The sequence below is a fragment of the Oryzias latipes genome, chromosome 18, assembly GCF_002234675.1.
Source record: "Oryzias latipes chromosome 18, ASM223467v1".
NCBI lineage: Eukaryota > Metazoa > Chordata > Actinopteri > Beloniformes > Adrianichthyidae > Oryzias > Oryzias latipes.
The window spans coordinates 26777844-26793941 of record NC_019876.2 but is presented as its reverse complement, the minus strand read 5'-3'; positions in this window follow the sequence as shown (position 1 = coordinate 26793941).

Here is a 16098-nt window from a genome sequence, read left to right as displayed (position 1 = left end):
CTCGAAAGGATCAGCCTCTCACAGTGCTCCTTTTATTAAGATTTCAAGTAGGAGGGTACAATTTCCAAACAAAGAGAAAAGTTCATTAGGGGGTGTCGTATAATGACCCATTTGGGAGGATTCTAAATTAAACAGTATTCCTTATCAGCTCAGGACAGTGTGTTGTAAAACCCCCCCATCCTAGCTGAGGATGAGAAGCAGATGAATGAACACACAACTGTTTTCTAAAAAGGTAAAAAGGTCAATCTGAGTTAACATTTTAACATACATTTAAACAAATACATTTAAACAATGATAATAATAAAACAATTTCCTTCACAGTTCAGTTGTTTTCTATCCAGAATCATCAAGCTGCTGATTTTTCTTTCCAACTGCTTTCTGTTTATGTCTTTGGTTTGTTATTTGATCACATGAACACGTTTTCCAGAATAAATTCATTTTTTTTGTTGCACAGCCTTGAGTGAAACCAAATTCAACTGAATGAAAACATAAAAAATTGAATCAAAAAAACATTTCAAATAAAGCAGATGAGCGTTCATGAACTCTAAATCTAATCGATCATCTGTAAACCTCCAAAAATGCTCTCACCTGCTGTGTTGTTTAAAAAAATAAACACATATCTTTCTGCATTTTTTAATTTATTTTATATATATTTTTTTTACCATTTTAGACATTTCAGATCACATATTTCATTATCGTAATTTTTTAAAACTAAACTTTGCACTAAACTCCCTCTGCAGCCCACCTCCAATCGACCTCCACGGTCCACTCAAAAGCACACCTGGACTTCACTACGGCTGTGCGCTCCAGCAAGAAGGGCACGACAACAGGACGGTCGAGAAACGTGTGCCCCAGCGTCTCAAACGGGACACGTCCTGTCACACCGTGCCTTGTTCATCTGGTGTAGCACCACACTGGAGGGAATCTTTCTGTGAAGCAGTCGGATATCCGTATTCCACACCACATGTGAGGCCGGACTCCAGCAGATTTCTGAGGGATGCTTACCTGGAAACAAGGTCCCCAGGGCTGCCTTCACCGCAGGAACCTTGGCATCCAAGGTTGACACAATCCTGCACCAGCTGTTGGAGTTCACATACCTTGGGGCATCTCCCTGTATGATCTTTAAACAAAAATCCAAATCTTGAGACCTGGATCGCCTCCCTCTGCTTACAACAACATTTTCACTGCGACGGGAGGGAGGCAACAACGTTCCTGTATTCCCGAAGGACCCTCGGTGTCCCGCCCTGGTCCAGATCCCCGAAGAACAAGCTCGGTGTGTCACACAGTCCATCTGCTGCAGTCCGGGCTGGGTCACCAGTCTGTTACAGGGCCACACTCACATAGGGGTAATTTAGACCAATGAACCTTTGAAGCATGTTTTTTTTAGACTGTGGGAGGAAGATGGAGAAAGAAAACCCACAAGGAGAGCAGGCAAACGCCACACAGAAAGGACCCAGCTGGGATTTGAACCAACACCTTCTCGCTGTGAGGCGAGAGCGAGTCACTGAGCAGCCCCCAAATATTGACGAGATTCAGATTTCTCTGCTGTTCATTAGATTCATGAACATAAATGGTCAACTCTTCCATTTTTAATTTTTAAAAGCTTTTTTTTTAGTTCACAGCATTTTTTACGCCTGCCTCAAACTTTTACACAGAACAGTATTTACAAATGCAGAAATGTGAAAAAGTTTTAGGCAAGTGTGAAAAGATGCTGGAAACAATGAAAGCTTTCATAAAATGATGTAATGCTTGCTTATCTGAAATGTATTGATATCGTAAAATGTGTCAGGAAATGAGACAAAAAAGGGAAAACCATGAAAATATATCTTTTTAAATGTAAAAAATAAATAAAACCATATCAAAGAGCAATTCAAAGATCTCTTTACTTTTTATTTATTTTTTAATTGACGCTCGTGATCTTCATTACAGCGTCATGTCATTCACTTGTGGTCACAAAAATAAATTTAAATTATTCAATAAGCCGGATTTAAGTACATCAAACTTGTAGTTAAATCAACTTTTTCTTTTTATTGGAAAATGGAGAAAAATTGAAATTTTAGTGAATTATTCGTCACAATAAAGAGTAAATAAAAAATAAATATTAGACAATAATAAATTCCATGAAATATATAGTTCTGTGTTCTGAATGTAAGTCACAAACACAGTCCTAAGTTAATCACTGAGCGACTTCTGAAAATAAACAGAACTAACTTTAAATAAACAAAAGAAGTGACAAAGTAGAGATTTACCGTTGCTTTATTTTATCACTAAAGAAAGACGTTTGCAGCACAATAGTTGGTTTTTCCTTTACAATGTCAGAAGTCATTACTTTCCCTAGTGGAGCTCTGACAGGTCTAATGCTCCATTTCTATTCTCCTGATGCTTTTTTCTTTGTTATTTTTTTGTTTTGCATCCTTCCAACGCTTGGCCGTGAACATGACGAGCACACGCACGTGCAGCTTATCTGGGTTAAGGATTTACTCCTCATGAATAATCACTGCGAGTCCTCGGCTCTGGGAGCGGCGCTGCCATGAAACTGTTTGTTTCCCGCAGACTCAAACAGTTTGCCTAGAAGCTGGAAGTGGTTTGAACGTGTCTGAGAGCTTTAACACAAGAGCAGGGAGGAAAACAAACAGCACTTCAAAGCTGTTAGGCAGGAATGCAGGTCAAGGGTGGAAGAGAGGATGCAGCTTGTTTCAAAGTTAGTTATTCTTTCTTACAAAGCTCAGAATACAACACTCTATTATTCATGCACGGGGACCTTTTCCGAGCCCTAAAACATTTCCTTCGACAAGACTAACAAGACCTTCGCAGTACTATCCAGTGGATGTTTGTTTACCCGCCCATGCAGAGCAGGGAAACGCAGTGTGCGCACCACCAGCAGAGGGCACTCCCGCTCAGGCTTCAGCCAGCGGCCTGTTTGGCCCTGGCTCCCATCCGTCTTGGCAGAGGGAGTGCATGCAACGCTCCAAACAAAAGCCTGGAGGGAGGCTGGCTCAGATTTAGCGACAGCCAAAGAGCTCTCTCGCATAATTCATGTTTTTTTTTTTTTCTGTCTCTGAGAGGCAGCAGAGCCACACACCGCCCTGCTGAGTGCTCCGTAAACTCACAGAGGGAGCCAGACACAGCCAAGACCATTAGAAGTACAGCCTCTGGTGATGGAGGAAGGACTATTTCCCAACAGCTTCATGACAGAAAAGCCATCAGCACAGGCTTTCTGCGAGGATTGGTCTGTGCTGTTTCAACGGGGAGCTCTGACATGACACGACGCCGAGAGGAGAGCTGGCTGGAGTCGGATCAAACTCGGAACTGTAGGCGTAACAAGGAGAACTCTGAGATCCGTCAGGCTATTAGTCGAGTGCTCTTCCTCAACTCTTTGTCATCCTCATCAAAATGAATCTATTCATTTATGATTTGTCCACTAAATTACAGGACGGACCAACAATATCCTACAGAAATGCTTACTATAGAAACTTCACCGATTGAGAATGTTTGGATCCCCAACAGCGAACGTGTTCAAGACCCACCCAGATGAAAATGGACGTTTTTTTGTGTGTTTTGTGGCATTTCTCTCATGATGGAGTGTGAATTGGAGCAGACAAAAAATGCCAGCTTATTTTTGAAGTAGAAAATATGATGGGCGGGGCCACAAGCTCCCTGCTCCGCTCCATTCTGATGCATCCAGTTGCAGACGAATAGATCCATGAACGTCTTTGTTTTCCTCGTCTGAACTGGCATCTGGCTGGATAGTTCCACTAATGCCCCCCCCCCAATATTTGTTGCTCCGCTAATGTTAGATTGGGGTGTAAGCTAGCGGTAGAGTGTGTGATGGGTGAAGGGAAGTGGGGGCGGGCTTACTCAATGCCAACAGTCTCTTGCTTGTTGTTATTTTTGCGCCGCTAATTTTAACTGAAGGCTATAAGCTTGGGCGTGAGCGCGCAAACAGAGCTCACAGCGAAAGATAGGGGGGCTGGGTCGCTCTGCGCCAAAAGCCCCGCCCACAACCCAGAAGTGTATTTCTAAAGAGCTGCTGTTGCTGTGCACAAAATATGTCTTAAAAACGACAACATTTTTTGTAATTTAGGAGAAAATTGTAACAATCATAATTAAAAGATCACTGGAATGGGATTTGACGACTATGGGATGTTCATGCACAAAATACAGAAAACTATACTATACATATTTTAATATCTTGGATTTTCTCGTGGCAGACAAGAAAATCTGGAAACATGGTCGCATTATGTCAAATTTAGTACTTGTACCATAAAATGCACCATTGTTTATAAAAAAACGATTCCACCATCAGTACACTTCTTATACAGACAAGACTTTCACTTCTCTTGTATTGTTTGGTGTCTTACTTGTGGAAATGAGCTAGAAAACTAAAAATGGGGAAAATAAGGCCGGATGCAGGTACTTATAAAAATATCTGATTTTCAAAAGAAGGTTTTTATTATATTTGTCAGTTAATTAAAAAAGAGAAACTCTTTTTTTTGTACAGAGTTATTCAACAGACCAGAGACTAGCCCAGGCTAAGCCCCAACTTTGCCCAACAGTCGCTGGGATAGGCTCCAGCAACCCCGTGACACCCCAAAGTGATATAGCGAGTTCAGAAAAGGGATGGATAGCACATTACACGTCAATTAAAACATTTTTTTAATTTTTTTTTTTCTTGTAAGTTTGATTGTAGTTGACAAATATTAAAAACTCTGAATTCAGTGTCTCACTAAATTAGTAGAGAAAACATTCCCACCCTAGTTATCTGAAAACGTAAAACACCTGCAGAGGTTTCCTGAGGCTTTGAATAGTCTCACATAATGCTACCCAGTCACGGGGAGTAAAACACATTTAAAAATATATATTGTACAGAAAAATGTGTCTTATTTCTGGCCTAAACAGCCCCCAGCTCTTTCTATTGTTGTTGCTGAAGCTGATGTAGCATCCACATTTAGAACGTTATCTTTAAAGTCTGTGACTCATCATTCATATATTAACACTTTAAAAAGGTTCCAGTTTAAAGATGACTCAGATGGACGTCAGAGGATTGGAAATCTTGTTAGTTCTTGCTAGCAGGTTAAACATTTGACTTTTTTTAAAAGTCATCTTTCATTCTGCTGTTGGTTTGTTACTCAGAGACTCCTTGTAATCAAAACATGTTAGACAAGAGGCGTAGAAACGCATCAGTTATGGGAAACATTGAGGCCTTTTTGTTTACCCACATTTTCCTACAGACACACCGTTGTTGTGTTGTCTGCTGTGTGACTGAAAGCTTAATACCCGTGATTAACCATCGGTCTGGGTTGTTTCCCGGTACAGAGCAGAGATGATCTGCAGGTGTGCAGACCTGAGCGTGGAGACATCCGCCTGAAACTGGATCAAACAGAGCTGGAAAACCAAAATGAATTATTTCTGTGTCATTCTCTTTGATGTTGCTGCAGCACATGCACACAGATATATGAACAGACTCACAATTGCCTTATTTAGTGTTCAAAATATGGATTGTTGGAGGGATTTTAATCAATATACTTTGTCACAAAAAGAAGAACTTATGTGAACAGAAAGACTTCAATAGTAAAAGTTCTGTTCTGTACATTTTTTGCTTTTAAAGTCTAATAAAGGTTTTCATGAACTATTCATTTCAGAGGGATGAGCTTCCTAAATGATCACTTCAATGAAATTATGGAGCTTTTTAAAGGTTTTGGAGAAACTGAAAAGCAAATATTCCAAAAGAGAACGGTTACAGACTCCATACCGACATCAAGGCAACCGATGGCAGCCTCTGATCTCTGCAGTGATCGCAATAAGGAAAACTATACAACCCAGTTTACATTAGCTGACCTCTTTTAACAAAACCCAGCTGTATAACAAACACAACAGTCATGAAGTCCTCGGCATCGTTATCGAAGTAAAGCAAAAGTGGAGCTCATTTGATTTGCCTCCATGCTGTTGACTTTCTGCACAGAGAGGAAGATGAAGATGTGGCGGACACGCGGAACAATTTCGGTTTTGAAAAAGACAAATGATCGCTTCAAGCAGGCAATGGTTCTGGTTTGAACGACAGAATCGGGCTGCAGGTCTGAGTTCTGCGCTTTGAGTCAGAGGAATTTATTTGATGTTTTTGCAGAAGGAAAAGAAAAAAAGTCCTCAAGGTGATGAATGTTGCATGTGTTGTTCTTTGTTTTAACATGTGGCTTTAGATTGAACTTGGTTTGTAATGTTTAGTAACAATTTTTTTCTGCTCTATGTCCTGGTAATCCTCAAAAAAAGAAGGAAACAAGTGTCTAGTTCAAGACATTCCTCCAGAATTGATCAAATCCGTCCATCTGAGAACAGCCAATTCTGGATTGAGGCCCCAGCTGATTCAAAGTAAAAATAAAAAAAAGCCTTTCCTTTTGAACTTTTCCAACAGCAAGTTATTTTTAACTACATTTGTGTCTTCTAAATAATTCAGATAAAGCAGACAGAGTAAGAGTACAACTTTTCAATTCAAAGGGTTGTGCAAACTCACCTGACCCCTCTGTGGAAAGCCTATTTACAACTTCACAAACCAGCCGTGTCGCTTCTGTTGTCAACATCTGCCGCCAACGCTTTGTTCACAACGACCACAAAGATGATCAAAAAGTGAAAGCTGGGGGAGACGGAAACAGACGGTCTAAAATCTGGACGTGACGGGAGCCTTTGGTAAAAGGACTTTCACTGTTTTTTAACAGTCTGACTGCCAACCTGAGCTTTTATGAAGAAAACACAACAGAAAAGAAACAGACGTTGATTACAAAATGACTCAAAACAAGACATGGATGCATAGACTCAGTCAGTAGTGAAGCTTTGGTACAAGTTCAATTAGGAAGATCGACCTCATCTTTAGGTACGCAGAGTTGCTGATTCTTCACTCCAACTCATCAATGAGTCCTCTCCTCAGCCTTTAGCTGAAGTACTCTTTTCCCCACAGCCAACCGCAATCAAATTCCGGTCTTTAAATTCGGTGAAGTTTGTTTATCCACATTTCACCAGCCTGTTCTCATCCTGGCTCTAGGATTCGGCGTGGTGTGGACTGAACCCCCATCAGCATCTGGTCAGAGATCATTGCAAACATGCAAGATGTCTCCGGCCCAGAGCCAAACTAAGGTTTGGATAACAAAGGGTCTGGATTCTAGATTTTTCAGATTGGACACATTTGGTCCGCCTAAAGTGAAGAGAGGTTTGACAGAGTTCGTTTCTCCAGATAATTGGGAACAAATCTTCAGTCTGAATACACCCGAACGAACCCAGGAACTGCTCTCTGACCCGTCTTCCAAGGTGGTCTTGGTTTGTTTCCAATCAATCTGAGCTTTGGTTCGCTCAGAGATTCCTCGGTCTGAGTACAATCAGTCCTTGGACTGTACAACTGGACCAACATGGCCACCGTAGCTGGGTTTTTAATTTTTTTTATTGAAATATAATCATCACAAAACTCTCGCAGACACAACCACACGATGATGCAAGGCACAGCTCTTCACAAAAACAAAGAACGAAAAAACTAAAATGTATACATATATAAAAATACAAAAGACTTTCAGCATAAATTAAAATTCAAGGCAATCAACAATCTAGATCAGTAACCATTTTGTAGCAGATTTACAAACGTCATCAATGAAAGGGCTTGAGTTCTGAATACATTTCAATGAGGATAAATACAGTCTGACTTCATTTTTAAAACACAGGAAATTCGGCCGATCTTTTTTCCATTTTCTTAATGAATAGGATATTTTCCCAAAATCAGGAGGATGTTCACTAATTTTGTTGTCTCTTTTGACAATTTACTGTTATAAAACAAAATATCTTTTTCTGTGAATTGTATGAGGTTAAGTGAATTATGAAAATATTGCCAGAATCTTTGGATCACTGGACATGACAATGCAAAACAACGCTGAAACACAGCGACTCAATGACATGTGGTCAATTAAAAAAACGTTGAACATGATACACATACACACTTCTCACATCCCTTTTTATGTCTAGGGGACCTAGAGGGGGATAACATAAAAGTAAGGTTTTTTTTGCCCCAAATTAACAAAAATTACCAAAATATTGTCTCTATACAAAATACATTTACTTACAAATTGAAGGTGTTGTAGAAGGTGAAGCAAAAAGGTTTCAGGGTGAACCAAGGCCAAAATATCAGACAAAACCCCACCTGACTGAAATCTGAAATCAAACCTGTGAATGAAAGAAAAGGGAAATCAATGACAGAACACTAACCCACCTAGACTAACATATACTGAAGATAACATGAAGATAACAGCTTCACGTAAACATAACTACAAACAAAAGACAACACAGAGTTGGCCTGAACACAAAACCCCAAAGAACTACAAAGTGTAGCACAGGCTACATAACAGATGGGAAAGCATGCCACGCTGCAGTGGAGACAGGTTGCAGCAAATCTCCCTTCTTGCAGGCTGGAGGTCCACACGGGGGGCCTCCATCAGCCTGGGTCCAATGGGAGCCACACCCCCTCCAGGACCCCACCCGGAAGTAATCAAAGACAGGCACAAAAAGATCCACAAAAACAACGAAGATCCACTCTGATAGAAATAAAATACACACTGAGAAAAAAAAGAAAGAAAACAAAACGAAATAAAGCAACGGCCATAACACAGCTTCTCATGAACCTAAATGAGAAGTGTTGTACCTGACGTTGATACAGATGTTCAGAATTGGTCAGCGACACCTTTGGAATACGTGTACTATCCATGAACATTCATGGCCATGGTGCAGCGGTTGGGCGGTCGACCCATGATCGTGGAATTGGAGGTTCAATTCCCGCCTTGCACGTCCAGTGTTCGGCTGCGGGGCCGCCACCAGTGTGTGACTGTGTGAATGGGTCTGTGACTGTAAAGCGCTTTGGGCCTTGAAGAAGGTAGAAAAGTGCTATATAAATATACGCCATTTACCATTTATCCCAACAAGGATTGCAGCACAGGTGTGCGGGGTTCAACCATCAAAAGGTCCCTGAGCGCGGTTGTGTCTGCAGCTCACTGCTTCCCCCAGTGGGTGGGTCAAACGCAGAGGGTAAATCTCACACGCCTAGGTAATTCATGGCCTATGACTGAAGAGATCTTTAGTCATGTGGTTTTGTTTAAAAGCTTTGGTTCGAAACAAGAAAGTCTGCTTGACGGCAGTGTGAATACAGACCAAACGCAAGGTTCAGGACTTGATCCGGACCAAAAGAGGTCCGGATCAAGAGGACTTGGACCAGACTAAATACACCCAAAAAAACCTTTCTTCCTTCAAACCAGGGATGTTCTGCCCTCCTTTAAATCAGTTTTCATTGGACCTCATTGAGAAAAACACTCTGGATTTTGAAGGCTTGTTCCATCTCAGACCCCTCCCAAACCTCCCATTTACTCCTAAAACAGAAAACACTGCATCTGTTCTACTTCAAAACTAATTCAAAGCACACGGATTTCAGAAAATTCCTCATCTGTTTTCAGTTGTATACCACTGTACAGAACCTCTTGTGAGAGCGGCCAAGGGCTGATGTCTTCTGATTCTGGTTCCACATGACCTTTTCTGCTCAGTTGACCACGCAGCACCAGCGGTACCACTTTTTCTGTGACTTTGTATTGGTTGTGACTTGGTTTAGTCAGATGAACGTCTCATACAGTCATTTGTGGGGTTCCCCAAGGACTGGTCCGAAGCCCAACGTTTTTTCTGGCATTCATACGATCCCCCTCAATCGTGACCTTAACAAGCCTGTAATTGTTTATAATGTCCACATTAAGAACTCTTCTCCTGTCACTGTCGTTGCTGTTACCTGTCTTACCACCTGCCTGGAGAGGAAATATGTGCTTAGATGAGTCTCTGCAGCTAAAAGTCATGCACTTTTGGAACTCCTTTTACCTCTTTTGGATTGTATCTATATCAGCCTTTGGCAAACACTTGGAGAGTGAGGTCTGAGCCCTTACTCACTTTGGAGACCTCAACAGCATCTACAAAACCTTCTGCATCTTTAATAAGACAACATTCTCCCAGCAGAAACGTCATCTTTTTGAGGAGTTTTTTTGTTGTTGTTGCTTTGTGTTCTTTATTTTCTTCTCTTCACACTAGGGTTGTCCAAACTCTTTGCAACCAAACTTGGTAAGGTTAAAATGTGTGAGGGCCACCCATTTGACCAGCATACTTTGAATATAATAACATTAAATGCTAATAAACTATCAAATGTAAATGCTATTCCAATGGGATGCTTTTCCTTTCTTCTCGTAAATCAGAAATATTTGGAAATCATTTTTTCATAAATAGCTGTGAATTTCTGATGTGATTACCAAATAAAAAAAAATCACTCTGGGAAAAAAAAAAACCTTTGTCAACATTAAATCTGGGTTCACATGTAACATAGGATATATGATTATGAATCATGTAATGCTCACCGTTAACTTTTTCTTCTTTTTACTTGTCCTGTCCAACAGCTGGGCAGACAGATGAGAGCTGAGGGCCTCTTGTGTTGGACATGTTTTACTTTAACAACAGGGGTTATTAATCTTCAGACAAACCAGAGGTATGTCTGAATAAACCCCTTTTGTAATCGAGGCCAAACTTTATTCATTTTAATCATATTTGAAAATGTTTTATGTTGGACCGGACGGAAAAGGAAATGAGGAAAGAAGAGAGAGGGATGTTAGAGAGGGGGGGATAGGAGGGTGATTATAGAAGAGGGGGGAGGGGGGGGGGGTAAAACCATGAAGCATAAAGCAATGAACCACGAAACCAAACCATGAAGCAGCATAAAGCAACAAATTTTCTGGTTATATCTGTTACGGTGAGGTTCAGATGTAATACAGGTCTAGAAGGGACGGGGCCTGTCCACACACACACTCAAATGTTATAAACACACCTGTTGGTATCGAATTACATAAATGCCAAAAATTGAAAGGGCGTAAAGACAACTAAGCGGGCGTATTTAGAAACTGAGTGAGTGAACCTAAAACTGTGATGGCACAATTCTAACCAAGCGACCCCGTATTTTACAACTGAATGGCTGAAATCCTAACTGAGCAGGGATCCTGCTCGGTCAATTCTCTTTTGCGCCCTCACCTGGATTTACGCTCACTGTTAAGGGGGCGTTTTTGTCACTTGGGGGCGGCATTCAGGGGTGTGTTTGTCACTTAGGGGCAGGAACCTTTCTGGTTGATCTGATTGGCTGAAATTTGCATGTCAAGCAGCGGGGCGGGACTTTAATTTTGGGGCTTTAATAGAAATCGAACGGCGGCTGTAACGTGGATTAAAAGCATTAAAACGATAACAAATGCAGTGAATTTCACATGAGAAAAACATACAGCACAGAAAAACCCGCTGCACTTTCTTACCTTAGTTTTGGGTCGTTGGTTATTGTTTTAATCCACGTTACATCCGCGTTTTTTTTTCTATGATTGCTTCTAACAGGGGGGACAAACAAGTTTGACACAAAGAGCCGACATCTCTAACTGTGATAGCCAAAGAGCCACACCACACACTGACCTGCCAGACAGACACACAATTAAAGCCATATTATTTCTCATAACCCCCTCCTCTCCTCTCCTTACAACAGCACTGGATTAAACGGGGCCGTTTCAGTTTTGAGTGTTTTTTCTGTATTTAACGTAAACACACATACCGGTGAAACGGGTGTGCTGTTGTGTGTTTAAAAAAGGCAGCGAGCGCAAAACTGAGTTGGTTGTGATTTATTTTTTCAGTCATCAATCGGCATTTATAATCCATCAAAGTCTTCATCTTCTGTATCTGGAACAGCTGGGCTACATTTCTATCAAACACACCGGCTTCCCTTTCCTCATCATCAGACACCGTCTCTTTGCCGTGCGGCTCCAAAGAACAGTGAAAGCAGACGCGTCAGGCCAAGTTTAAGTCCTGCAGTCCCAAAGTGTGGCGTAACTCGCCGGCGCTGCGTCCCGGTAAGGGGGGAGGATGGACAGCTCTTCACGGTCATCTGCTGGAAGTTGCAGCACTGAGCCTCGAGTCGATCTTCCAACACAGGCCTTTCCTTTTCCGCGGAAACTCAGCTGCTGCTGCGTCTTCTTGTCTTGTCAGAGTTGGTTTTCCAGCGTTCTCACTTGTGAACCATGGATTCATTATTTTAAATTCTCTGGCAGCTGAGGTTCGATAAGTTAGAAAGATCTTCAAAGATTCAGACTTCCTGCTTCAAAAACTCTTCTGATTGACGTTCAAATATGTCAGCAAGTATCTCTATACTTTTGTATTAACACAGAGAGTGAACTACAAATGCATTTTTAAAGAAAAAAGATCGTTTTTTGCCTTTTAATCAGAATTGTTCGCTTTAAGGCCCGTACACACCGGGACGAATATTCGCCAGGCGTTATTCGCCAGCGTTTTTCGCCACATTTTTTGTGTTCACACCCAGGCGATTTTCGCTGACGATGAGTGGAGTGAACATGCAATTTCATTCCCTGACATTAGATGGCGCTTAATGTAAAACAGAAATACTCCTGTACACAAGGTGGCGCTGCGCAACTTTACGCTTCTTAAAGTCGCTTTTCACTCAGAAGAAGAGAGCAAGTATTTACACGCTTGTCAGAATCAAACAAAGAAAACATGAATATTTCAAGCACCAGTAGCTCCAACTGGTACTTGGTAAGGGGATATTTTAGAATGTCCGTCATTATTTCTTCGCGGCAGTGTGTAGACGCTACTTGGCGTCTATCTCATTCGCTGGTATGTGTGCTCAGCAAGGCAGTTTTGTGTTTGAGCGCCCCCAAGTTGTGTTTTACTGTAACTTCAGAAGCTCCAGACACGTGAGCAAAAGCGCCATTCTCATTGGTCGAGTAGATTTCGACGCGACGCGTCGAAAAAAAAAAACGAACCCGAGGCGTTTTTTTTTTTTGACGCTTTAACGCGTGGCGTTTTTTCGCGTCGGTGTGCACACTCTCGTTGGTGCCCTTTGTTTAGTCACGAGGCGTTAAACGTCGGCGAAAATCGCGGGCGAAATTCGTCCCGGTGTGAACAGGCCTTAAAGCTGTGAATGCAGACATGCAGCAGCCGGCTGCCAAGAGACCGTCAACAAAGTGCAACCTCTGAACTGTGAAACACCACTGTGTAAAAATCAATAATCTTACAAAAAAATCATAAAATTATAAAGAATATTATTGTTACAATACATATTTTGTAGGAAAGTCCATCTTTATTTTATCTTGTTGCATATACTTTTTCAAATTTTAATAGATATGAATCACGACTAAAGTTATCAGTAACTTGACATGACCTTATTGTCATACTAAAATAAAGAATGTCAATAGTTCACTTTGTTTATTTATAGGAATTTTTCATATTTACAAATGGATCAGATTTGGTCAAAAATCCTCAATAGCTCTGAAGATGCCAGATTTTTTTGTGCAAAATCTTTATTTTAGTACGAAAATATAATATAATAAAATAAAATAAGGTCATGATTAATCAGTACAGGAAGTTTTGTGTCAGTAACTACAGCATCTTCAAAGCCATTGAGCATTTTTGACCATATCTGGTCAATATTTAAATATGAAAAATTCCTAACAATAAACAACGTGAATTATGACATAATCTTTATTGCAGTAGGAGAATAAGGTCATGATTACTCAGTACAGGAGGTTTGGTGACAGAAGCTTTAGTATCTTCAGAGCTATTGAGTATTTATGTTATGATTCATATCTCTATTAAATTTTAACTTTGACTTTCTAACAAAATTTAGTATAATAAATAATAATGTACCATGACTATGCTGACGAGTCTTCATTACCAGTTCATATAAATAAAGACATTTATTCGCTTTTTAAAAGTTCACTGATTTTGACAGAATGCTGTTTCACATAGGTTGCACTTTGTTGACGGTCCCTTGGCAGCCGGCTCGCTGCTCTGTTTGCATTCACAGCTTGAAACGAACAATTCTGATTAAAAGGCAATAAAAACAAATTTTTTTCTTTAAAAATGCTTTTGTAGTTCACTCTCTGTGTTAATACAAAATGAGTGAGATACTTGCTGACACATTTGAACGTTTATCAGAAGAGTTATTGAAGCAGGAAGTCCGAATCTGTGAAGATCTAATTTAACCGAACTGCTGCTGGTCTATTCCTGTGTTCCTCCGCGTAGCTGATAGCTTGCAGTTTAAACTATGCCTCATAATCGTGTCTCTTTGCATTTCCAGGGTTTCCAAACGAAGTTGTTCTGCATTATGCTCATATCTGCTCCTTTGTACTATGGGGGGGGGGGGGGGGGTCTTCTTTCACGGCCTTATGGTTGTGAAAGTAGTGAATATAGAAAATATGATAAAAGGCAGAGAGCCGCACGCAGCTCAAGAGCCGCCTGTTAACCCCCCCCCCCCCCCCCCCGCACTGAAAATGAAGGTCCCGCCCCTCTGCCTCGCCGATAGGCTATGCAAATTTCAGCCAATCAGATCAACCAGAAAGGTTCCTGCCCCAAAAGTGACAAAAACGCCCCCTTAATACTGAGCGTAAATCCACATGAGCGCGCAAAAAAGAATTGACCGCGCAAGATCACTTCTCAGTTAGAATTGCGCCTGCGCGGTTTTAAGGTTCACTCACTCAGTTCCTAAATACGCCTGCTTAGTTGTCTTTACGCCCTTTCACTTATTGGCAGATTTGTAATTCCATATGTTGGCTCCAAAAATGTTCACATGTCAACATGTACACAACACAGATTGTGTTCACACACGCATACCTATGCATTCAAACCAACTAGTGTGAAATATTTCATTCAATCACGCAAAGTATTTGTGCAAAGGTGAGCTAGCACCTGTGCTCGAGTGAGTGTTTTTGTTCCTCTAAAATGGATGATGGAGTGTAAAAAGAAGGAGGGAGAGTGCCCAGTCACCCCCGCAACAACACCCCCGCAGCAGCAGCAGTTAACTAATTTAAATTGCATCGAACAGGAAAATAACACAACATAAAACACAGTCGACCAATTTTGTTCAGTTTTGATCACAGAAACAAATCCGTTCCTTTTGTTTGGCCCTTAAGGCTCTTAAGGCTCAGGTAACCACAGGTTGTTGGCACAGGTTTACTACCGCTATGACCTCCTTTAACCAATCACAATCAAGAAATCGTACACACAGTTCTTGGAAACTGCTGAGGGTCTCATATTATGGATTTTATGACAGAAGACTGCAGCGCTGGTGAAAATGTGAACATGGGCTGCATTTGGCCAAACTTTGGACATGCCTGCTTTCTGTGACACCCCCCACCCCCCAAACCCAAACACAGTCGGCACACCTCTATAAAAAACTGGGACAGAACTCATCTTAAAGATGATCTATAGAGAAGGAAATGCTTTATTTAAATGCTCTCCACTTAGATGCTTCAGTTTGCATGAGTGACATTGAATTCTTATTCATTTATTCTCTTTGGTTTAACGAATGAATTTATCACACCGTTATTCGTTTTTCAGATGTGAAGATAGTGAGAAGTAAAATGTTTTGTTAAAAGCCAGAACCAAAAGCAAAAAAACTGCATATTAAAAGATTTAAAATACCGAAAGATACTTTCCTTTCTGTTTGCAGAATTCAATATAAATCTGGACACAGTTCTTACTCAGTTTTGCAAACTTCCAGTGGTTAATATTGTTCTGTTGCCATAGAAACGTCGCCTGTGTGCGATTTTTAATGAATGTTTGTCTGCAGAGAAGAATAGACCTTATTAGACAGCAGTTTGGTATGACCTGTCCTCTTCCTCGCTGTAAAAGAGGACCCTGGCTAACCTCGCTATGAAACACCTCCAGGTGATAATCCACGGTTCGATTCCCTGATATGACAGTGCGTTATTACTGCTAATCCCTGCAGACATGCCTGCCAAGCTCTTCACACCATCCTTGCCAGCACATATGCACTCTCTCTGCACCTCCTGCCAAACTCTTTTTTTTTCTCCTTCCCATCACTCCCTTGAAACCAGTGAAGACATTCGCTCTGCGCTGTAAACAGATTTGTCATGATTAGTGTTGTTCCAGCAGCGCTCATTTCGGTGGCCAGCTTGGTGTCCGAGAGGACCGGGAGCTGGTGCTCCTGCAGCTTTGGTCAGAGATGGAAACGGAAGCGGAGCGATGTGGATGAGTAAGGAGTGC